The 24568-nt window shown below is 39.5% G+C and overlaps 1 pseudogene; it reads left to right on the top strand.

Annotated features, from left to right (window-relative positions):
• Positions 1-23062, top strand: part of LOC117164201 (glutathione S-transferase-like) — a 45676-nt pseudogene extending 22614 nt beyond the window's left edge.
• Positions 23063-24568: the final 1506 nt, after the last annotated feature.

Genomic DNA, 24568 nt, shown 5'->3' with positions numbered 1-24568 from the left:
ATGGCTATCATCACATACTTTATCGAAAGAGAGAACATTGGTTCTCTTTGATTTTCGATCGTTGAATCGTCGAAAGAAAACTTCGCGGCTCAAAAAAGTTCTCCTACAAACACGTACATAGCATAAAAATCGGTAACACGCGGAAGTTCTACAGGAAAAAAATCAAAAAGACTTGCTGAGCAAGGCAAGAACTTTCCAATAGAAGGTGAGCATAATAATAAATGACACTTGCACGGATGTTTGCGGAGGAGTCGTTGACTATATTAAACTAATACTAATTATGAAACAATGTAACAGTAACGGTACCAGTCGTAATTAACATACTATCGTTAACATTATCGTGATATCGAAATTTCTTCCCACAAGATCACCGATTAATTGCATCGATTTGCGAAATTCTTAGTGTTCGATGATTATCATAGTCGAGGAAAGGTATTTACAAGATATTAACATCCGCATCTAATCACATCTCGTAGCATCGCGACTTATCACGCGTATCACCTAACCTTTACATGAATATTGAACGAACGAACACTTCGAACGCATTATGCAAGTGTACGTTACGTTTTTCATTCGCCGGTAAAAGCTTTCAAAAACGAGTTAATGAGCGAATGATACGTGGCATGCGCGAAAGAAACGAATGCTTGCCCATAGAACAGCTGAAAATGATTCGAAAAGTATACTAGCAAAATAACAATAGATTCAGATAACTGACCAGTCGACCAGGATTAGTCACAGCCTTTTAACAATTCTATCGATTTTTTGCTACTATTATACTTATTTACTCCAAAGCTAAGATCCTACCTAGGCTAAACTAAACGTTAACTATGACTCACAGTTGGAAAATGCACTTATCTTATACGTAATCATTTATCAATTACTGAGTTCGTTAAGTTCTATTTTTGTTTACTGAAAGGAAAAAATCTTCCATTAATTAATCATCGCTATATCGTTGTTTGCTATTGTCTTTCGTCTGATCGACAATCATTTACCCATTCCATCGTTGTAGAACTCTTCATTTCTGGTTCCTATAATCTGGTATTTAATATCATCGAATTTATTTTGAAGCACGTGCACGTGCCAAAAAATTAGGTCACGGAAGTTTTATGCATTTCTGTGAAATCTGAAAGGGCAAAATTGCAAAGTACACGTGTGACACGTAGAAATATATAAAACATCGGAAAGTAGCACGCTTTGTAACGTTTAATCGAGGTAAAACAATTTTTTATCCAGCTTCTAGTTTTTTCTTTCGCTTCCTTTATATTCTGAAAAATATGCGTAAAAATCCGCAGGCTACGTATTATGACGTAAACGGAATGGAACGAATCAATAATAGAATAAATTAAATAATATTAATATTAAAATATTAAATAATATTAATATTAAAATATTAAATAATATTAATATTAATATAAAAATTATAATAATAATAATCGATAAAAGAAATTAAGGACAATGGAACACATATTCGATTTATACTAAATATCCGCGGCTGTCCTGATATTTATTGCCAGTCGCGTACATACGTTCAAGTTATAATTTCTAATACCATTAGAAAGTTAGGAGAATTTTAATCGAGAACGAGCTCTATACCCTTTGAACGTAATTTGTTCGTCACTTAATCGCTGCACGCGGTAAACACTAACGAGCAGCTCTTATACAAAAGTATTTGTACGTTATGGTCAACAACGGGGTGACTAGTTATTAGCGCGTTCTCCTGTTTCATTGAAATTTTAATTGCATCAACGTAGTACGTTCTATGGTCGACGTCTTAACATAATTGTACGGATCGAATGTCTTTACGTAAAACTGTCCCGTGCATGTTGACGATTCGCGGCCAATCAACGATATCAGGCCGAATGTTACGTGCTCAACGCTATTTTTTCGCGTTCACGCTCTCATTGTTTGCGCGAAGGTTCAACGCGTTCGCGCGGCGTACGCGATAATACGCGCTCCGGGAATTTTATCCAAGGATAAACGTGTGCGAGCGCAACACGTTGCGACACCACATCCTTTGCCTCTCTCGAAACGTCTTAATAACGAATTATGGTGCAATCGAACCATGCGCGTGTGACATCAATCACATCTCAACCTACATCAGTGATAATACATCGACGGTCGACTTTCGAACACTTTTGGACACATCACCACCTTATCATCATAGCATACACCAAGACTGTGACGCACCTTAGTCCACATCAGAGATAGGATATGGACCCCCGACTTTTGGACACTTCTGGATACATCACCACCTTATCATCATAACATACACCAAGGCTGTGATGCACCTCAGTCCACATCAGAGATAGGATATGGCCCCCTGACCTTCGGACACTTTCTACATCATAACCTACACCTAGCCCCTCAACATCCTAAAACCAAAACGTATATAAACCGAGACTTCACCCAGCTCGGGCAGTTCTTGTTCTTCTTCTAGTTGCTGTACTCATACAACCCCTTTTCTCCAGGTCGGTATTATTTTGTAAGTGTGAACATTTATAATAAAGTTTTATAAAGGAAAATAAGTAGTTGGGTTACGACTCAGCTTTCTTACTACCACACAAATACCGACTTTACGTGACATTTTGGCGATCGTGCCAGGATCTATTCACTTCAGTGCAAACGAAATTACGATTTCGGCGTACGCGCATCATTGAAGATCGAAGGATCAACGGACCCAGTGCGAATTTTTGCTACTACGAAGCCCTGCAGCAACTTTCAACGTTCCATTACGGTGAAACTAGACGAGAGGACTACGGTCAGCGCAGAGCAAGCCTACAAATAAGATTCGGAATCTAGAACCAACCAGAGAGGAAACATCCCTGAGACTCCTCAACGGTCATAGCTACTACGGTAAGCTGAAAAATCTGGATTCATTTTCACGATACCGTGTGAGAAAACCCAGTTTCTCAAGCGCTTCGAGTCCAAATAGCAACAGTAGCTCAGACTCAATAAGCATCATGCCCACATCACGAAAAGACAAAGTCGAAACTATTGAAACCGTTTCTACAAACGGAGGTACGGACAATTCGATTCGTGCCATAGTCGACGTAATTCAAAAACAAATTGAAATTCTTGCGCAACGTATAGAAGAAGACCAAATGATGACAGCGAAAAATGCGTGTGACACTACAGAATCAAAAACTTCAGCAGATCTTATGTCGAGAAATTTAGATGCTAATACACAAGAGAAGTCTTTAGAGAATAAAGATGACAAGAATCCATCTCCATCTATGTTAGATAGTAGTAAACGGAGCAGTCGTTATAATGTTGCTGCAAAGCCTGCTACTTCGCCAAAATTTGAAGAAATTGTTTATAATCAAACCAGACAATCAAACACAAATAAAATTTTGCGAAGCGCTTTAAAGACGAAATTAATCGAAGACAAGTCTGAAATAATTAATAAACAAAAGGCATCGGAAAATGTAGAAAATAAATTTGCCAAAGAAGAAAAAAGAGGTGTTAAACAAAAATCAATTTCAGATAGTGAAAACGAAACAACTGATACTCGTCAACGAAGGGAAGTTCTTTTAACGAACACAGCTAGTGATAGCGATAGGTATAAATCTGTAGAAAATGATAATGCAGTAACGGGTGTAATAGCAACTGATGAAGCGAAACATGGAGGCAGACCTAGGAGATCGGATAAAGTCGAAGTTAAAAAAGATGAAGATACAAGGAAGATCCTACAAAATGAGAAGGGTGGATTAGAAGAACAAAGAAAACTCGAAGAAGATACAAAAGAAGAAACTACAGAGACAGAAGTCAATTCAAAAGGTATATTCAATAATAAGTGCGATTTACTTGATATCGAAAGAGCTTTTGAAATTAATGATACGGTTCAAGATATTAAATTTACTGAAGGTAAAAGCCGCTCTCAAAATGATATGGAAGATGTAGTAGAAGATTCACAAGAATTATCTAATAAAAGTAAGTTATCAGAAATAAGGATTGCACTTAACAAAATTGAATATACAAAAACTATTTGACGGAATAAAAAGAATTCATTAGAAAGAGAAAGAGGAGTAAGAGAAAAGAAGAAAATGTACAGACAGAAATTATTTCAAAAAATATATCAGATGATAAATGTGATTTGCTTTAGAAAAAAAAAAAAAAAAAGAATATTATCCACAAACTACATTAGGAATTTATCTATCTTAGTGAGGAGAAAGAGAAAGGATAGAGGAGTTGATCAATAGACTGTGGATTTTGAAGCGTTTAGGAAAAACTTACAATTTTAATAAAATATTCAATGTAAAGTCTTTGTTATAATATTCAAATAAATAGATGAAAAAAAAACTGAATTTGCATAATTACTCATGGCTTATTGATCAATCATGCGACTCGTTCAGAGGTAACTCGAGTTGTAAAGGCGACAATTTATTAAAAATGGTATATCTGACGTACGATGCATTTGCTCATGTTAAACTATTTAAATAAGTATAAAAATCACGCGAAAAAAAAAATCTACTGAAAATAATGTTGAACTAGTTAATAATAATAAATCATATAGTGAAACACAAACCTTAAATCAAGATTTTAAGTTCAAAAAAAAAAAAAAAGAAAAGAAAAAAAGGAGAAAGAAATTGATAAAATGACAGCAACATGTAGCAGCAGGCGAGAGAAAATAAGCCAAATTTCTAAAAGAAGAAACGATGCTCAAGAACTCGAAATTTCTCGAGTGGATATGCTAAACAACGAATTTAATGAACAGTTGAAAGAACGTAAAACAGCAATAGAAGACTTACATCAAATGTTAAAGCATCAATCGGAAATTCATAAAGTTACCTTAAATGAAGCAAGTTTGAAAATAGGAGAACTCTCTGATAAAATTAAATGTTTTAAAGGAAAAGATAGCCAGATACCGAAACGTAATGAATTACTCGAAGAAGAACAGAATAAATGGAGAAGTTTAGAAAAAATGATTACAGAAAAATTTGAAGAAGAAAAATCCCGTTAGGAAACAGCCGAAGACGAAGTGAGAAAGCTTTCCAAATATAACGAGCAACTTCTAAAAGATTATCAAGAAATCCATAAAAAAAAAAAAAAAAAAGAAAGGTAAAGAATTAAACATGTACCTCAACTGAAAGATAAAATCAATCGACAGGATTTATATGCGAAGAACCTAAGAACACAATATATAGAACAGCACAAGATGATCGAAAAATTGAGAGCAAAAGGAAAACATGTGTATAATAAAGGTAAAGAGAACACATAATGTATCTTCACCAGGGGCGCATGATCCAAAATTAAATAATAAAATAAAAGATTTTGTTACTGAAAAGTTAGAGAGATTTCATGACAACAAAAGCATTGCCTGTGCAGAGTGCAGTGTATCAATGTGCACTAAAAATGCAAGCAACGTGACGATTACTTTTAGAACACCACAAGCACCACGAAAATGTTTCAAAATAAATTTGAAATATTGCGTAGGGTAGAAATTGAAAGTGAAGTAAAAGATATGAACGAACAAAATAATTTTCTTAGAAAAGAACTGGAAAACGTCCAAAAACTTTCCAAAGATGTTAATAATCGCTTACTCGAGGCGAACCAAGAATTAAAAGATTCACATAGAAAACACACTCCTATTTGAAAATTGAAAAAAAAAAAGAAAAAAAAACATCAGGAAGAATTAGGTGATATAATAAAACTTCATGATGAAGAAAAATATAAACTGATACAGCATTGGTGTTCTGTAGAATGTCAAACTGCCATAAAGGGTTACATTGATGGAAAAGTGCAGTAAATATTTAAATAACAATCCATGACTTCTTAAGTAATTGTAACAATCTTGATGTTTTACTATGGAACAACTAGATGAAGTGCACAGTGACATTAATAAAGTAGAATCATCGATAAAAGTAGATGTATCTTCTTCATTAATATCAGAATCAACGACTGATATTATAGAGAATGTGCATGATATTCCAGAAAATCAAAAAAAAAAAAAAAAAAATAAGTCACAGGAATGTACAGATAATACAATTCAAGATGGTTTAGTAGTAAATAAATGTGATGTAACAGATTTAAATAAAAACAAAAAAAAAATTTTTAAAGTAAGTAAAGTAGTGAGACAGAGAGCATAAAGAACGCTGCGATTAATGAAGTAGAACAAGAAATAATAAATTTCAAACCACACATTGAACATTGTCAAATAACTGTACTTAAGATTGAAGACATTAGCTTTATACCGCTCAAAACTAGCAACTGTTACATTGCGATACCAGCAAATCCGATAGTAATAGACACAATTTGCCAAACGAAACATACCTTACAAAAACTTGACAAGCCTTCCATCATAAGAGCTAACACTTCTTGCGATATATTGTACAAAGACGAACACATGCGTATAGGCGAAACAAAAAACGAAGTCATATACGAAATCAAAACAAAAACTATAGCGCTCAAAACAAACGATAGTTTCACTCATCTATTAGATAAACTCGAGCGAGCACCGAAAATAATAGATAATCTACAAGGCTATAAAACAACGATCGATAAAATAGGCGACGAGATAGAAACACTTAATTTCGAACACAGAATTAAAAATATACAGTATTGGGGACTAACCACGCTCCAGATATTAGGGTACATAGCATTAGGCATACTAGGTATATATGGATTAAACAAAATAGGGGTATTCAAATGCATCAGGAAATGTATACCGAACAAACTATGTATCAATTTATTTTGCTGCCGAAATGAAACTGTAATCAACAGCCACAATGCGACAGTCCCACCAGTACCACTCACCCTGGGCTCAACAGCCAACATCTATATTCCAACCAACACAGACCACTCAGATGAAGAGGAGGAATCAGCTGTAATTTTCAAGCCACGTCAAGTCCGATTCCACAAAAGTCTTCTGAAGAAAACTTGAGGTATCAAGTTCAATCTAAAGAGGGGGGTATGTGACATCAATCACATCTCAACCTACATCAGTGATAATACATCGACGGTCGACTTTCGAACACTTTTGGACACATCACCACCTTATCATCATAGCATACACCAAGACTGTGACGCACCTTAGTCCACATCAGAGATAGGATATGGACCCCCGACCTTTGGACACTTCTGGATACATCACCACCTTATCATCATAACATACACCAAGGCTGTAATGCACCTCAGTCCACATCAGAGATAGGATATGGCCCCCTGACCTTCGGACACTTTCTACATCATAACCTACACCTAGCCCCTCAACATCCTAAAACCAAAACGTATATAAACCGAGACTTCACCCAGCTCGGGCAGTTCTTGTTCTTCTTCTAGTTGCTGTACTCATACAACCCCTTTTCTCCAGGTCGGTATTATTTTGTAAGCGTGAACATTATAATAAATTATTATTATTATAATAAAGTTTTATAAAGGAAAATAAGTAGTTGGGTTACGACTCAGCTTTCTTACTACCACACAAATACCGACTTTACGTGACACGCGTATAGCGAAAATCAATCGTTTCTAGCCGTTCACTTTGAACACCGCGAAGGTTAATTTGGCAACTACATATATATCCATGTATTGTGTTTCTAACGATTGCCAAATGCTATTTTCATGCATATAGTGATGCCATCCTTTTGTTACGAAGGATTAGCATCAGAGAAATTTTCGGCTTATTACGCATATTGAAAATGTAACGTAAGATTCATCTTTTTTTTCAGCAAATATGCAGAGATACGCACAGGTGCGTTTGAGTATTAGAGCACCTACTGGTTACATTTATTGGAACGCTCTAGCGGATTTTACGCTGTAAAACATACGACGTGAATGAAAGTTCGGATTTATAATAAAATAAGGGGAAGATACAATCGGGAAAAGGATCTCAGCAAGACGATAGTATTAGGACAGCGTTAGGAAACGGTAGGCCAAGAAAAGCCGGTCGAAAGATGATTCGTAGAACTAAAGGAAAGTGTTGAGATATTGATCCGTTTCATAGCGCCGATGCGAGCGAAAAGCGAACTAAAAATTGCGCGTTTAAGCACTAAAATGTCTATATACTATCACGAAACTACGAAATATTACTAATCTTCTATTTACAACGAAGCTCGTAAGTCTCGTGACCAATTTACACGAAAAAAGATCGAGTTAGGGACACGATAACGCGTTAATGAAACTTCTAATCTCTAAATCTCTAGAGAGAAATCCTTAAAAGCTGTAGATCCTTAATAAACAATTTACCGATCACGACGATAAGTCCCCTGATGCTCGTAACCAATTTTACACAGAAAACGGATCACCAAAGTTGCAAGACTTTCGAGTTGGAGGGAATGACGCGTTAACGAGAGCGTCGCGACGTATAATGTTTACAAAGTTTGCGTGGAAATTAACACGATCAGGAATAAGCTGGATCGTTGTCACCGTTTACGATCGTGTTTCCGAGATGAAAGAAACAGTTACTATTATGCAATCGATCGTTTCGAACTAGTAAACGGCGTAGCGAAATAAAACTCGGTGTAAGTCTTAACATACGTGTAGTATCGTGGACGAAAGGCCTGGGAAATATCGGGCGAACTATGAACAATGTCGCGAGAGCCGAGGCGCCGTCGGGCCCATCAATGTGTCATCAGTCTTTTCAAGTGCATAGTTTCGTGGAAAAGACCTACGTGACCCTGGCCACGAGCGTCTGCGGAACACGTGTGCGGTGGTCCTAGGAAAAGGACAACAGAATGCGACAACGGCCAGAAAGGGTCAGTCGAGAAACAGTGTGCGAGTCGAGAAGCCGAGTGCGAGTCGAGCGGAGACGGAGGTTGCGAGTGGCGTTGCCGAGAGAGTGTGGATTGCGCTGTTTTCTATACGTTTGGTATGAATAGTTCAAGTTAAGCCACAATCGTCTTTTCTGTCTGATTAACATCTCTATTGTCCACTCTTTGTGAACATATTACATCACGATATTACATATTTTGGGGGCTCAGCCGGGATTCGAAAAGACAGAAAACGAAACGGTTTAACAGAGCTATTCGAGCTAGTTGTGAATTTACCGATACGCGGTGCGGTAAAAGACGATATCTTTGACTGTTTAAGTTTGCGTTGTGTGAAAAATGGCCAACGTCGGGGACGAACGATTGTCGGGTGAAGAGGGTTCGACGCTGGAGGAGCTGAGGAATAAGCTCGCGCGAATGAACCTCCCTATATCGGGTGCGAGGTCAGTGCTGATTGCAAGGCTGAATCGGGCGTGTAGGGCTGGACAATCGTATCGTAAGGGATCGACGGGCGGTGAAGAGCTAACCGGTCAACGAGATTTAGAAAATGTACAGAGAGCTGAGCGTGATTGCAACGAAGATGAGGATGTTGAGAAAATGAATACGAAGGAGTTGAAGGAGCGCCTCGCTAGTTTGGGTTTAAGAACGACGGGAAGAAAAGTAGAGTTACGCGCACGGCTACGAGCGGCCATGGATGGTAACGACATATCGTCGGAAGAAGAAAGCGACGACGAAAGTGAGGATGAAGATGACAAGAAAAACGCAAGAGGATACAAGAGAGATACGCGAAGGGTGCATCAGGACCGTGACGAATGTTGTCGAAGGGCATGTGTTGGTTCGACACTGAGTTTTAGAGACGTCGAAGATGCATTAGAGTCGTTTAGTGGCAACAGAGGTGAAAATGTCGAACGATGGTTCGAGTCGTTCGAGGAAGTCGCTGATACGTGCATGTGGTCGGATGGGCAGAAGGCAGTCTACGCGAGGAAGCTGCTGAAGGGATCAGCGAAAATATTTGCGAGCTTCGAGTGTCACGCAAGGACTTGGCATGAGTTGAAGAGGGGGCTAGTGAAAGAATTTTCGAGGAAAGTCAACAGTAGGCAAGTACATCAGAAACTTGAAGAAACAAAAAAGGAGAGTGATGAAGCATGTTTGGCTTACATGTACCGTATGCTCGAAATAGCTAGCCATGTGGACATGGAGGAGGAAGCAAAGGTGGAATACATAGTGGATGGAATAATAGACGACGAGAACAATAAGGCTGTATTGTACGGCGCTACGTCAATCAAAGAGTTGAGGAAGAGGTTAGTAATGTACGAAGAGCAGAAGAGTCGCAGAGTAAAGTCGATTGTGAAGTCGGCTAAAACCCAGAAGAACGGGAAGCCCAGTCAATCTGTAGATGCAATGAAGAAAAGAAGATGCTTCATTTGCGGTAGTGAGGATCATCTAAGTGTTACGTGTCCGGAGAGGGGAGAAGGTGTTAAGTGTTTCAAGTGCAGCGGATTTGGACATATTGCAGCGAGGTGTACGGCACAACCGAAAGAGACTTGCGTAGTGTCAAGATCCGAAAAGGGGAAGTATGTGAAGGAAGTGGCGATAGATGATTGTAGGTTTGTGGCATTAGTGGATACAGGTAGTAACCTTACGTTCATACGAGCGGATGAGTATGTGAGGTTAGGATCACCACCTCTGGGAAACTGCAAACCTAAGTTTGATCGTTTTGGTTCCGCTGGCAATAGTACCTGGGGTGAGTTCACAAGGGTAATGACGGTCGACGGGTGCGACTTTACTGTCACTCTGCATGTTGTCTCGAATAAGGTAATGACAAGACACAGTCTACTCTTAGGTACCGACTTTTTAGACCAGGTAGAGTTGCGAGTCAAACGGGGCGACGTGACATTTTTACGACTCGACGATCAGACCGACGGTCACGAGGACGCGCCGGATGTACTGGGGGTAAACGCGGTAGAACAATCCGACGAGATCGACTTGTCACATGTACGAGAATCTCATTACCGTGAAGCCATTCGGGATATTATTAAAGGGTATAGGCCGGAGAAGAAGAGAGACGTCGGGATAACCGCAAAAGTAGTTTTGGAAAGCGACAAGCCGGTAGCGCGAAGACCGCGAAGACTGGCGCCGTCGGAAAGAAAGGAAGAAGATGATTTGATGGAAGCGTGGACAAACGAGGGTGTCATCAAATCGTCAGACTTGGAGTATGCGAGTCCGATAGGTGTAGTTAGAAAGAAAGATTTGTGTGTGCGTGTGGCTAGATGGGCCTTGTTACTAGGCGAGATTAAGTATCAGGCGTGTCATCGGCCGGGGAAAAGTATGCAGCATGTAGATGCTCCGAGTAGGAACCCCCTGCCGAGCACTATGTATGTAACGGAGAGTGAAGACGGGCTGATTGCACGGTTGAGAGGGGCACAGAACAAGGACATTGAAGTCCGTAGGATTTTGGACGCCGCAACGTGCAGTCAGGCCGATGGGCAGGTAGTAAGAAACAATATTTTGTATAAGGAGTGTGAGGACGATGTGCTAATAGTAGTATCGAAGGCGATGCGGGCTCAGGTAGTCAGGCAAGCGCACGAGCGTGGGCATTTCGAGGTTACCAAAACAGAAGCTATGGTCAAGAAGGACTTCTGGTTCAAGGGGTTACGCGAAAGGGTCGAACACGTGGTATCCAACTGCCTTGACTGTAGCCTAACCGAACGAAACATAGGTAAGCTAGAAGGGAACCTGCGAAATTACAAGAAAAGAAGAAAGCGTGCGAAGCAGTACCTAAGGGAGGACCCGCGCACACCTCGATTTTATGAAACCTTGGGTCCTAAACGCCGAAAGTGACGCATCTGATGACAGCGAGATAAAAGGCAACATCTGAGGGCAGATGTTATTGCAGGATGGCCGAATGTAGTATCGTGGACGAAAGGCCTGGGAAATATCGGGCGAACTATGAACAATGTCGCGAGAGCCGAGGCGCCGTCGGGCCCATCAATGTGTCATCGGTCTTTTCAAGTGCATAGTTTCGTGGAAAAGACCTACGTGACCCTGGCCACGAGCGTCTGCGGAACACGTGTGCGGTGGTCCTAGGAAAAGGACAACAGAATGCGACAACGGCCAGAAAGGGTCAGTCGAGAAACAGTGTGCGAGTCGAGAAGCCGAGTGCGAGTCGAGCGGAGACGGAGGTTGCGAGTGGCGTTGCCGAGAGAGTGTGGATTGCGCTGTTTTCTGTACGTTTGGTATGAATAGTTCAAGTTAAGCCACAATCGTCTTTTCTGTCTGATTAACATCTCTATTGTCCACTCTTTGTGAACATATTACATCACGATATTACATACGTTCACTAGCAGGAACGTGTTTTATTGAAACTTTTACGACTCGCTACCGGCTGCCCCAGCCGTTACATTATTTGAATAACATCGAAGGTTGTTGACCTAGCAACCGAACGAAGGTGTGATCCAATTGGATGTGGATGTAATTACACCTTGAAATACCTTTCGTCATCGAGCATTTCCAATTCCCCGCCGAGTGTCCTCCATTTTTGCGCTTAGTCTTTACGCTCGATATCGTCGCGATTTGCAAGCACTCGCTAGCAACAGAATGTGCGATCGTCGTCGCGCGTCGCCGTTTCGACAGAATTAACGTCGTTGGAGTCTCACAACGATTGTGAAACCGCATATTTACTTCGCGCGAAAACCACGATGAACGAGTTATGTCTCGTTCGGGCTAATTTCTTTGAAGTAGTCAATGTGTCGATTTTTAACTTATGCTTCAAATATGTAATATCGGAAGATAAGGATAGAAATTTTTTTCCGATTACTTACAATATATTAATATTAAATTGAATATACAAATATAAATTGGACAGAGAACGATATTTATTTAACGGAAACTAAATGCAATACTCTTATCTATATCAAATAACTTTACAGTTATTTGATCACTCTCGTCACAACGAATCTAACACACACACTTTCTCTCTCTCTCTACCAACTCTATCAATTCTCACGACTCTACTCTTCGACTACTCGAAACCTCTAACGACTCTACTCTTCGACGACTCAATTAGCTCTGATCTTCGCCAATACACTCCTGCTCGGTCGTGCTCGCTCTTGCTCTCGTCCTCTCTCACACACACACGCACACTTTTCGGCTCACATACTCTGGCCTCTCGATTGTCACTCCTTGAAATGTGGAACCGTACTTCTGTTTTGACGCTGCTTATCTTTTCTCGCGTTACTGTTACTAGGCGCTCTTGGATGTAAACAAACCACGAAAGACGACGTACACGGTGTTTTCTAATTTCAGCCGATCTCCAATCAAAGCTATTCTACGATATTACAAATATTAAGAATCGAAGATCCAGTGTGGAGAATTTGAAGGGTTGACTCTGAGATTTGAGAGTAATTTCAGAGAATAGAAGCTTAATTCCTGCAATTACTTCCTTCACATACTTCCACTTTTCGGATCTTGATACTACGCAAGTCTCTTTCGGTCGTGCCGTACACCTCGCTGCAATATGTCCAAATCCGCTGCACTCGGAACACCTAACACCTTCTCCCCTCTCCGGACACTTAACACTTAGATGACCTCACTACCGCAAATGAAGCATCTTCTTTTCTTCATTGCATCTACAGATTGACTGGGCTTCCCATTCTTCTGGGTTTTAGTCGGCTTCACAATCGACTTTGCTCTGCGACTCTTCTGCTCTTCGTACATCACTAACCTCTTCCTCAACTCTTTGATTGACGTAGCACGGTACAATATAGCCTTATTGTTCTCGTCGTCTATTATCGCATCCACTATGTATTCCACCTTTGCTTCCTCCTCTATGTCCACATGGCTGGCTATTTCGAGCATGCGGTACATGTAAGCCAAACATGCTTCATCACTCTCCTTTTTTGTTTCTTCAAGTTTCTGATGTACTTGCCTACTGTTGACTTTCCTCGAAAATTCTTTCACTAGCCCCCTCTTCAACTCATGCCAAGTCCTGGCATGACACTCAAAGCTCGCAAATATTTTCGCTGATCCCTTCAGCAGCTTCCTGGCGTAGACTGCCTTCTGCTCATCCGACCACATGCACGTATCAGCGACTTCCTCGAACGACTCGAACCATCGTTCGACATTTTCACCTTTGTCGCCACTAAACGACTCTAATGCATCTTTGACGTCTCTAAAACTCAGTGTCGAACCAACACATGCCCTTCGACAACATTCGTCACGGTCCTGATATACCCTTCGCGTATCTCTCTTGTATCCTCTTGCGTTTTTCTTGTCATCTTCATCCTCACTTTCGTCGTCGCTTTCTTCTTCTGACGATATGTCGTTACCATCCATGGCCGCTTGTAGCCGTGCGCGTAATTCTACTTTTCTGCCCGTCGTTTTTAAACCCAAACTAGCGAGGCGCTCCTTCAACTCCTTCGTATTCATTTTCTCAACATCTTCATCTTCGTTACAATCACGCTCAGCTCTCTGTACGTTTCCTAAATCTCGTTGACCGGTTAGCTCTTCACCGCCCGTTGATCCCTTAGGATACGATTGTCCAGCCCTACACGCCCGATTCAGCCTTGCAATCAGCACTGACCTCGCACCCGATATAGGGAGGTTCATTCGCGCGAGCTTACTCCTCAGCTCCTCCAGCGTCGAACCCTCTTCACCCGAGAATCGTTCGTCCCCAACGTTTGCACACTACATTTTTCACACTACGCAAACTTAAACAGTCAACGATATCGTCTTTTACCGCACCGCGTACCGGTAAATTCACAACTAGCTCGAATAGCTCTGTTAAACCGTTTCGTTTTCTGTCTTGTCCAATCCCGGACGAGCCCCCAAAAATATATAATATTGTGATATAATGTATTTACAAGGAGTGGACAATAGAGATGTTAATCAGACAGAAAAAGACGATTGTTGTTCAACTTGAACTATTCACGCCAAACGTACAGAAAACAGCGCAACTAAATAACTAGATAGCGACTCGACTTTTACCAAAACGCAATCAACACTCTCTCGGCAACGCCACTCGCAAAACTCTGTCCTCGCTCAACTCGCACTCCGCTTTTTTAATCACACTCTGTTTTTCGAATGACTCATCGTTCCTTTGTCTTTTTCTTAGCCCCACCACGCACGTGCTCCGCAGCCGCTCGTAGTCAAAGTCACGTAGGCCTTTTTTTGCGTAACCTATTCGACCGAAAGACCGACGATACATCGTTGGGCCTGTCGGTGCTTCGACTTTCTCGCGACATTGTTTATAGTTCGCCCGATATCTCTTAGGCCTTTGTTCCATGATACTACATATATATATATAATGGTGTACTGGTCATCTTTTTTCCAAACGTTTTTAGCTTTTTAGCTGTTTGTGTATGGGCGCCTAATCAGCCAATCAGAAATAGCCGGTATTCTATGAATCCTTTTCTTCAATGCTCGAAGAGCTGGATATTTATCCAAAGCTGATGCCCCAAACATATACTCGAAATTTTCAAGGGCCGCTGCAAACACGAAGTCCGCCCATGTCGTCTGAAAAAAGGTTTGTATACATTTATTTTGTACCTCCTCTATTAAACAATTTTTTTAATTTACCTTGAAAAATGTGAAAAATCGAACTCTTAACTAAAGATCACTAGCTTTTTAGGAAGAATTTGGATTTTTATTTTATTGTCAGAATTTAATGGATAATTTTAGAAACTTCAACCTTTGGAGGTATTTGTTAATTAAAAATGACAAAACTGGTATTATGTAAAAAAGAGTAATGTGTATCCTGAATCAATGTCGAATGGAAATTAGACAGTTCTATAAAAATAATCCTTCTCACGATTCCACAACTTCATAGCTTAATTAAATACAATTCTTCGGCGATATAATTACGAATACATTTACAGGAATTGTGTAATATGATAAATATCTCGTTAAAGAAATTGAAATCGTAAATTCCGCGGATAACCAGCGTTTATCATATAGAGACAGGGATTTGCAAAGAATAAAAGTTGTAGAACGTTGAAAGGCGTTGAGAGAAACGTGATGTTATCCCGTTATTCGTTAACGCAACGCAGTTAAAAAAAATCCCGTAGGAAGATTACGATAATAGATAACCTGAGTCGAGTGTTTGTCGGGGGATCTAAAAGATTCTTTCGAGTTGAGCGTCTGAGATTGCAGAGAAGAAAATTTGGAAGCCATCGAATTCGTGATGTCGATAGAAATCTTCAGTTGGAATCGTTGTATCATAACGTAGTCTGCTTATTGTCGATAAGAATTTACTAAACTAAAAGTGACTACTAAAAGTTTCTATCCTCTAAATTCTATCTACGATTCTATAATCTAAAAACTGACTTTTGCAAACAAACTGTAACATTCGCTTAACGGAAAGACATACGTATCTTGTTTGTACTCGTCTTTTCACAATGAATTCTTGAACGTCTGTCTCTGTGGTGAGACAAATGCAAAGTCATCTCATCAGTTACTCACCTTGCTTCAAATCTCCAAGAGTATCGACGAGCACGTCGCATATCATCGCATCCCATTCGTTCTTTCCCATTAGATCGTACTTCCTCGCCAAGTATCGCGCCACAGCGTTACTCTGCGCTACCGGTTTCCCGTCTATCTCCAGCACAGGCAGCTTTTTATAAGGCATTGCTAAGAACAAACATGGCTCATATGAACACTGTGTAGAGGGAAACGATCGATAGGAAATCACAACACAGCTTCCGAGGCCGTTGCGTTCTTGTGAATAGATGAATCGAAATCATTTCGGTTTTAATCAACATGGCCTAGTAAAGAAATACAGAAATGTCTTCTTTCTCCTTTTCTTCTTTTCTTACGATTACGATGGACAGGGTATCGCGTGTTTTTGACTGTTGGGAAGAACCTAAAGTTTTTAAAATCAAGGATAAAAGATAATACCTGTTACGCCGCGCCACTCTCTGCCTGGCCCAGGTCACACACCGCGGGCCATACGGACACCAGATGTCCGCTCTTCCGTACGGCGTACCCTCAAGAGCCTTAAGCACCGTCCATAAATCATAGATTTCCTAGAAAAGGTCCTTTAAACAAAACAAACATCTAGTCCCGGGGAATTTCTAAACACTATTGTCTACCACGGAAGGACAAGGTAAAGTTGTTTTTTCTCACGCACGCTGCAACTTTCCTCCCACTAACCACTTTCTCTCGAGGGCAGTTAAGACCCTTCGTTTAACCAATTAAAAACGAAGCCTATTCCCTCACTCTCCTAAATAACATCGGCACCAACAAATCCGATGGTCCCGTGCGCTAGACACTCTCATCCTTAGCCTTCCTCCGAGACAGCATCGTCTCCCAAGGGACACTGATTTCACATCCTTCGAACGGTCAACATCCTTCGAGCGGGTATACACACCCGCAGATCAGTCACTCACTCATCTCATACACACGCACCAGTGTAACTATCCTCGTTAGAAGTTGTGGAATAAACGGTGAAATATAACTTACTACTGTGTCATATTCAATCAACCACCTCTGTTATCCTAACCGAAACAGGGGAACGACTACTTCGCGGCGTCGATTCACCGAATCGTAGCGAGAATTTACGCTCTCGCTGACGCGTTTTCCTCGCGACCGCGTCTCTCCGCGAACGGTCGTAACATTTGGTCCTTCGAGCCGGATTATCAGTGGCAGTGGATAGTTTTGTCACCCATCCGGTCGTAACATTTGGTCCTTCGAGCCGGATTCAGTGACAAGTGAAAAGTGTGGACACGTAACCGGTCGAATCATTCGATCCTCAAAGCCGCATCACGCGTCAAGTGAAAAGCGCATACCAGTGACACCCACTAGCATACAGTGCCACGTGAATCCAACATAACCAGCAGCGGAAGCGTTACCCCCCCAGCGAGGTCAGTAACGTCAAGGATCGTCACCCTTGAAGAGGTAAAATTCGGTGGTTAAAACGCAATCACGCAACCTCCTGCCGCAACTGGACAATCTTCAACAGAAGTAAGTTATAACCATTCCACTTATCTAACAAACAATGGCAACCGGAAACGCAGAGAAAATCACCTCCTTGCATCGGGAGTGAAGCAACCTAAGCGACCAATTCCAGGCCGTATCGAAATCACTCGACGAATACGAACAGTCTGGTCAGCACTACAAGGCCACCTTAAGAACTTATCGAAAACAAGTGGACGACATTTGGAAGCGGTTTAACATTGTCAACGACCAATTACTTGAGCTCGACGACATCGCACCTGTGGACTTACTCGATGTCTATGTGGATCTGGTAGTACGATTGAGCGCTCTCATCGAACTTAATTCTTCCTCAACGGATGCCTCCAAGAGAGTAGCGAATCCAAAACCTCCGGAATGCAGCAACAAAACTCCTAGCAGGTTCCAGAGACCACCGATCCCATCGCATGACACGCGAAGCTCATCGCATCACACTCGCAACGTGTCACCTAAACGCGGCCCGACGACAACCACATTAGCATCGAACGTTCATGACTCTTTAACCGCAGCCCACAACCTAGATAGTAACGGGTTGAATCCCATCCAGGATAGCAACAAGGTCAACGTCGAGTCGAAACCTACTGTAAAGGCTTCGAAATCCACTGTGCTCAAACCATCCAGGGGCAGTGTTTCTTCGGGCAATACTTCTATGATGGACGTCCAACACAACGTATCGACGTCCAATCATCTCTCTTACATCACGTCATCTGCACCACCCGAGATTAGAAACATTGCATCGGACAGTCACACTTCGAGACGTAACGCGAAGACTCCTCCTTCGCCACCTCAGAGATGTGCTACGCCTGCAATTGGCCCTACTCAGAATCATTGCCTCATTATTAATACCATGACTAATCACTCAAATGGTATCGGTAATTTACAGAACATTCTATCTGATCTCAACGATTCTCTGCTGAGTTCACAGAGCGCCACACCGAACAAGTCGCGTGTCACGGACTTCTCCCTGAAGTCACCCTTGGCTGCAACGACGCTACCACACTCTCCAATGGCAAAACAAGTCCAAATCACGACGCCCAACGCTTCTCCTCTACCAAGAATCATCACTAAGAGAATGCGATTCGAGCGGGTCATCGGGGGGAATCCAGCCTCCCAATCAATCTCAAACCGCCGCACCGCGCTTGATGAATCTTCACCAAGCATCACCGACGTTCCCTTCGACGATACCTCCTAGGCCGAGGTGTTTAACGACACTTCCAGAAGCAAGATTCACGACACTTCTTGGGTCGTGAATTTCACCTGGAAATCGCTCGGCATCGGCGAGGAAGACGGCGATCCAGACTACAAAGGGGACAACGTGCCATCCAGGCAACGGGCCTTCGACCGTATCTTCGAAAACCCTGGCGACAACGGCCTCATCCAGACTACCACAAGTCATACGGCAACGAGCATCTTGGAACGACGTGCCACGCAGCTCGTCCTACCATCGAGCCAAGCCGATCCAGCAGGATACGGGCCATCAACTATCAACATGGAGTTGGGCGGCAGCTCCAATCTACTTTACCTTTCCAGAAATTTTGATCGGTACCCTCTCAACGGGGGGAGGATGTTACGCCGCGCGACTCTCAGCCTGACCCAGGTCACACACCGCGGGCCATACGGACACCAGATGTCCGCTCTTCCGTACGGCGTACCCTCAAGAGCCTTAAGCACCGTCCATAAATCATAGATTTCCTAGAAAAGGTCCTTTAAACAAAACAAACATCTAGTCCCGAGGAATTTCTAAACACTATTGTCTACCACGGAAGGACAAGGGAAAGTTGTTTTTTCTCACGCACGCTGCAACTTTCCTCCCACTAACCACTTTCTCTCGAGGGCAGTTAAGACCCTTCGTTTAACCAATTAAAAACGAAGCCTATTCCCTCACTCTCCTAAATAACATCGGCACCAACAAATCCGATGATCCCGTGCGCTAGACACACCCATCCTTAGCTTTCCTCCGACACAGCATCGTCTCCCAAGACAGTTCTGATTTCACATCCTTCGAACGGTCAATATCCTTCCACCGGGTAGGACACACCCACAGATCAGTCACTCATTCATCTCGTACATATTCTCAACGCGAGAATTGATTGTAATTTCAACAAATAAATAAAAAAAAAATCTCGTACATACGCACCAGCGTAACTGCCTTCGTTATAAGTTGTTGGAATAAACGGTGAAATATAACTTACTATACTGTGTCATATTCATTTAACCACCTCTTATCTTAACCGAAACAGGGAAACGACTACTTCGCGGCGTCGATTCACCGAATCGTAGCGAGAATTTACGCCTCTCGCTACTGCGACTGCGTCTCTCCGCGAACGGTCGTAACACATTGATCGACAGAAGTACTAAACTCTAATAACATAAATTTATATATTTTCTATTTCCCAGCCACCAGTTTTATAGATTTTTCTATCTTCTGTACTACTTTTATCCCTTTTATTTTTTCTTACATGAGATTATTGTAAATTTAATATCATTTGTTCGCAATATTTGTTATTTATCTTTCATTGAGTTTGAAATTTCGCGCTTCAATGTTGTGTGTTGTTCGACGTTTTATCGAACGATGTTTATCGAACTAGTTTATGAATACATACATAATCATTAAAGAATCTATAAACCTTACTAGTTTGTTTTTACTAAGTTTTGTTACAGAAAACATGTTCTCATAAATTTTCAACTTTAATTTATGGAAATTTATTAACCTTAAACTATAAAATCATTCAATGAGTCTTTCCGGATGTTTTTATGTAGTCATAATTTCACATATCAGCACAGCTCCACCAATAGGATAAGAGTTACGTGGAAGCAACAGGGGGGAAGAAGAACATATAGAGATCTAAAGGTTATTTTTGTCTCATTCAAGTTTCTGTTAACCGGCTTGGAAATTTCCTGTGCTTGTTTCGACTTTGAAGTCTTAAAAAAAAAATTGTAAGTAAATAGTATATATATAGTATATATATCCTGAGTCAAAGTTTCTCTTTATAAATAATAAACCGTTTAAAAACTATATTTTGTATGTTTTTTCCTTATTCATAATTAAATAATAAATATGAAATACTTCTACAGAAAGCCGACATCCTTCAATTAACCGAACAGCAGATGATTTAAAAATTAGTAGTTGAAAGAAATAAATGTTATTACATGTTCATAATTGATCGATAAATTTAAATATACAATTAGAAAATGTTTCTTCTTTATTGATAGCTAAATAATACAGATAAGATACAAGATACTTGTACGAAAAGTCGGCGCGTCGTTCAATTAACGGAACAGCAGAGGATTTGAAAATTAGTAGTTGAAAGAAATAAATGTTGTCATATGTTCATAATTGATCGATAAATTTAAGTATGCAATTAGAAAATGTTTCTTATGTTTGGAGGAATATGTAATCACTGCTGAATGTTTTGTAGTTACGAAAGTTGTATACAAACATACATTGTACATACGACTAATAATGGTACTAAATTACTGTCAGAGGGTCTTGGGTGTATAGAACCATATGGTTAAATTAATACTAGAGATAACGAATCGCGCGAATGTAATTAATATTTTGATATGCGTTGTTTGCATTAATTGATAGTTTTCTTATAAACTTTTTTATAAACAATTTCATTGCTATAGAAAAAAGATAAATGACGGTAATATGTCTATCCTACTTAAATAGAAAGTGCAATATTTTGTTATAATATTTGGCGCAAGTTTATACATTATTACATCCAAAAATAATATTCTTTTTATATCTAAGCTATATTAAAATATAAAGATACAAATAGCTATGCGAGTAGTTAGTAGTTGATGCTTTTTACTTAAATTGTCTTATACTTCATAATTTGTAATAATATAATTCTTGTCATCAATGATTCTTTGTTTTTACTTTGTATATATTATACTTCCAGGAAGATGCCGCTCTATAAATTGACTTACTTCCCAGTTACGGCATTGGCAGAACCAATCCGTTCTTCTTCAGCTATGCTAGTATTCCATTTGAAGTTGAACGTATCAAAAAGGACGTCTGGCCAGAAATAAAGCCCTGTAAGCTTAAAATTTAAAGAAGTTCTGTTTCTTAAATCTCATCTTTCCTAATTTAACTAAAGTAGCTGAATAAAGTAGAACACAATTATGCAGAGTATAACAGAGATTATTGTTTACTCTCCATTGCTCTATAAGATATGTGGGAGAACAATAGGTATTGTTAAGGAGACAATGCCCTTTGTTTGCTGATAAATTATCAATAAATTAAATTATATCTTTCCAAAACAGATAACAGGAAGCTAGATATTTAAGAAGCATCATAATCTGTTTGTTCGATAGAATCTTTGATTCTATTAGTTGTATGTTTTTAGTGACTCCTTATGGCCTGCTTCCTATGCTCGTAGCTGATAGAAGGAAGGTTGCTCAGTCTACAGCTATTTGCCGTTACTTAGCCAAACAATATGACTTAGCTGGAAAGACTGACTGGGCAAATCTTCATATTGATGCCACTGTTGATACTATTCATGATATTCGTCATAGTGAGTATCCAGTGCTGTTTTGCATAAATCTTATGAGAATCTTGATAACAGATAGTACATATCTGCTCAGGTATTTATTAGTTGAAATCCGATTTAATATTTGATTTAATCGAACGATACACGTATGTCAACAATACAAGACAAAGGATTAAAAAGGATTGTAATTCTATCTTCAGTATCATTTAAATTTCGCACAACACTGTATTCAAATTAGTATAACATTAGCGAATAGTATTTAACTGAAAACAAATTTTCAGAAATTGCCGCCTTCCACTATGAGGAGGACGAGAAGGTCAAAGCTGCAAAACGCAAGGCTGCTGAAGAGACGCTGCCGTTCATTTTAGAACGTTTGGACCAGCAAGTGAAGGAAAATGACGGCTACTTCTACGATGGTACTCTCTCTTGGGCTGATTTAACATTCGTTGCTCTGCTCGATTATTTGAACTTTATGTACAAGTCTGATCTGATCGAGAATTACGAGAATCTGAAGCTGCTGGAGAAAAAGGTCCTCCTTCTGCCCAAGATCAAAAACTGGATTGAGAGACGCCCAGTTAGCGAATTCTAAACTTCACGATTGCTTATGGTTTTATAAGCGTTTAAAGATTGCGGTCTTAGTGTGTTGAGAGAATGAAGAACGAATCGTATTGATGGAAGTTTGTATGGAATATACTGATTGCTTTTAACATTCATTAGTTCCAGTTATTACCGATATTTTTGTCATTTAGTTAGGGTTTTCCCTTTAGATTACGTTGTGATAGAGAACTATTATTTGTGTATTCCTACAGAAACATACGAACTATATAAACTGTTGACACGATGTTGTGCTTTTGTATTATAGAGATAATAATAAAACCATCAAACAATCATTAATTATGTTTTTTATTATATTCATTAAGAATTGAAGATTACCTCCTTGGTGATCTTGATAATATCGTATTTTACAAATGTTGAACAAAAAAAAATGTATGATTATTTTATTCAATACGTTATGAGGGTTGCTTTAAAAAAAATACGAGTTATATATTTCTTTGAAAAAAGCATGATTTTTATCGATACAATAATGTTCTTCTGTTATCGCTTTAAAGTTGAGCACTTCGTTGATTACACGAGAGAACTCGCCTACAGCAAACAAGATACGACCGTGTGTAAAGTAATTAATCTGTTTGCTCGTTGCTAGCTACACATAAGGCTTGCGTAAAAAAAAATATGCATTTCAGTTCAGGCGGAGAATTATGTAGGAAGTCATTTTGTCGATCAATAACTTAGTTAATAAAAGATCAAATTTTCATGTACATAAATGTAAGTAACGTTCAAGTATTAATCATTACATACAATTTTTGTATAATTCGATATCTTGGTCACTTACATCTTACAAATGATATATAGATAATATTTATGAGATACATTGGAGCTATCTTTTAGTTAACGCCATTTTTTCTTGTTTTCTCTGTACTTTTACTATTCTTCCAAAAATATCAAAGGATCGATGACTTCAAATTAAACTAGAATTGCTTCGGTATATTGTCAATCAATGGCTATTTGTATTCACATCTATATCAAAGGAAAACCGATTGCAAAATTAATTACCCTTGCAACTCCGCAATCTGAAACTATGTGTGATCGACCTTGAAGATGACAAATCTCAATGTTTGAAGTAGTACAAAAGGATGATAATTTAATTTCGCTTTATCAAACTGTACAAAATTTGTATACACATACAGAAAAAAAAACGGAGTTCAAACATTAATCAACATGAATTATCGGTTATTATTGCTGAGTAATTATTAGGATTAGAGCTTTGGAGTATCGATCGTATCGAGTTTTAACTATCGGTTTCCGCAATTTATTGTTTTTCTAAATTATGTCTGAATGGTATCAGTTTTTGAATATTTTATAGTTTACACTCCAACATACTGACGTAAGCTATCGAAAATAATTGTAAATTATGCAATATCATTTTTTTTATATTTCATAATCTAAATTTCAATCTATTTTTTGTATTTAACATCCCTTTTTTTATTGTTCGTGTTCCGTCTTGTACGTTCTTCAAAAAATCTTAATTTTTTTTTAGATAAAATCTTGTGTGAATTTACAAAAAATACGATTCTTCGTTTAATTTTTTTCCCTTATTGTCTTTACATATTTGGAGTTTAAACGCGTTATAAGTACGTTTCTTTTTTAACATGATTACGTAGAATTCTTATTCTGAATAAATTATTTGTTTCCGCTTCATAACTGTTTCTAAATTACAGTGCATTTAATCTTGAAATGCACAGTAACATTTTATACTTTTTACGTTCTAAGGAATTTTCAGGATCGGTTAAAAATTAAATTACAGTAATGGTAATACTCAATATTAATGTCAGACGTGGATAC

The sequence above is a fragment of the Bombus vancouverensis genome, chromosome 3 (genome assembly GCF_051014615.1).
Source record: "Bombus vancouverensis nearcticus chromosome 3, iyBomVanc1_principal, whole genome shotgun sequence".
Classification (NCBI taxonomy): domain Eukaryota; kingdom Metazoa; phylum Arthropoda; class Insecta; order Hymenoptera; family Apidae; genus Bombus; species Bombus vancouverensis.
This window is presented reverse-complemented; position numbering and strand designations above follow the sequence as displayed.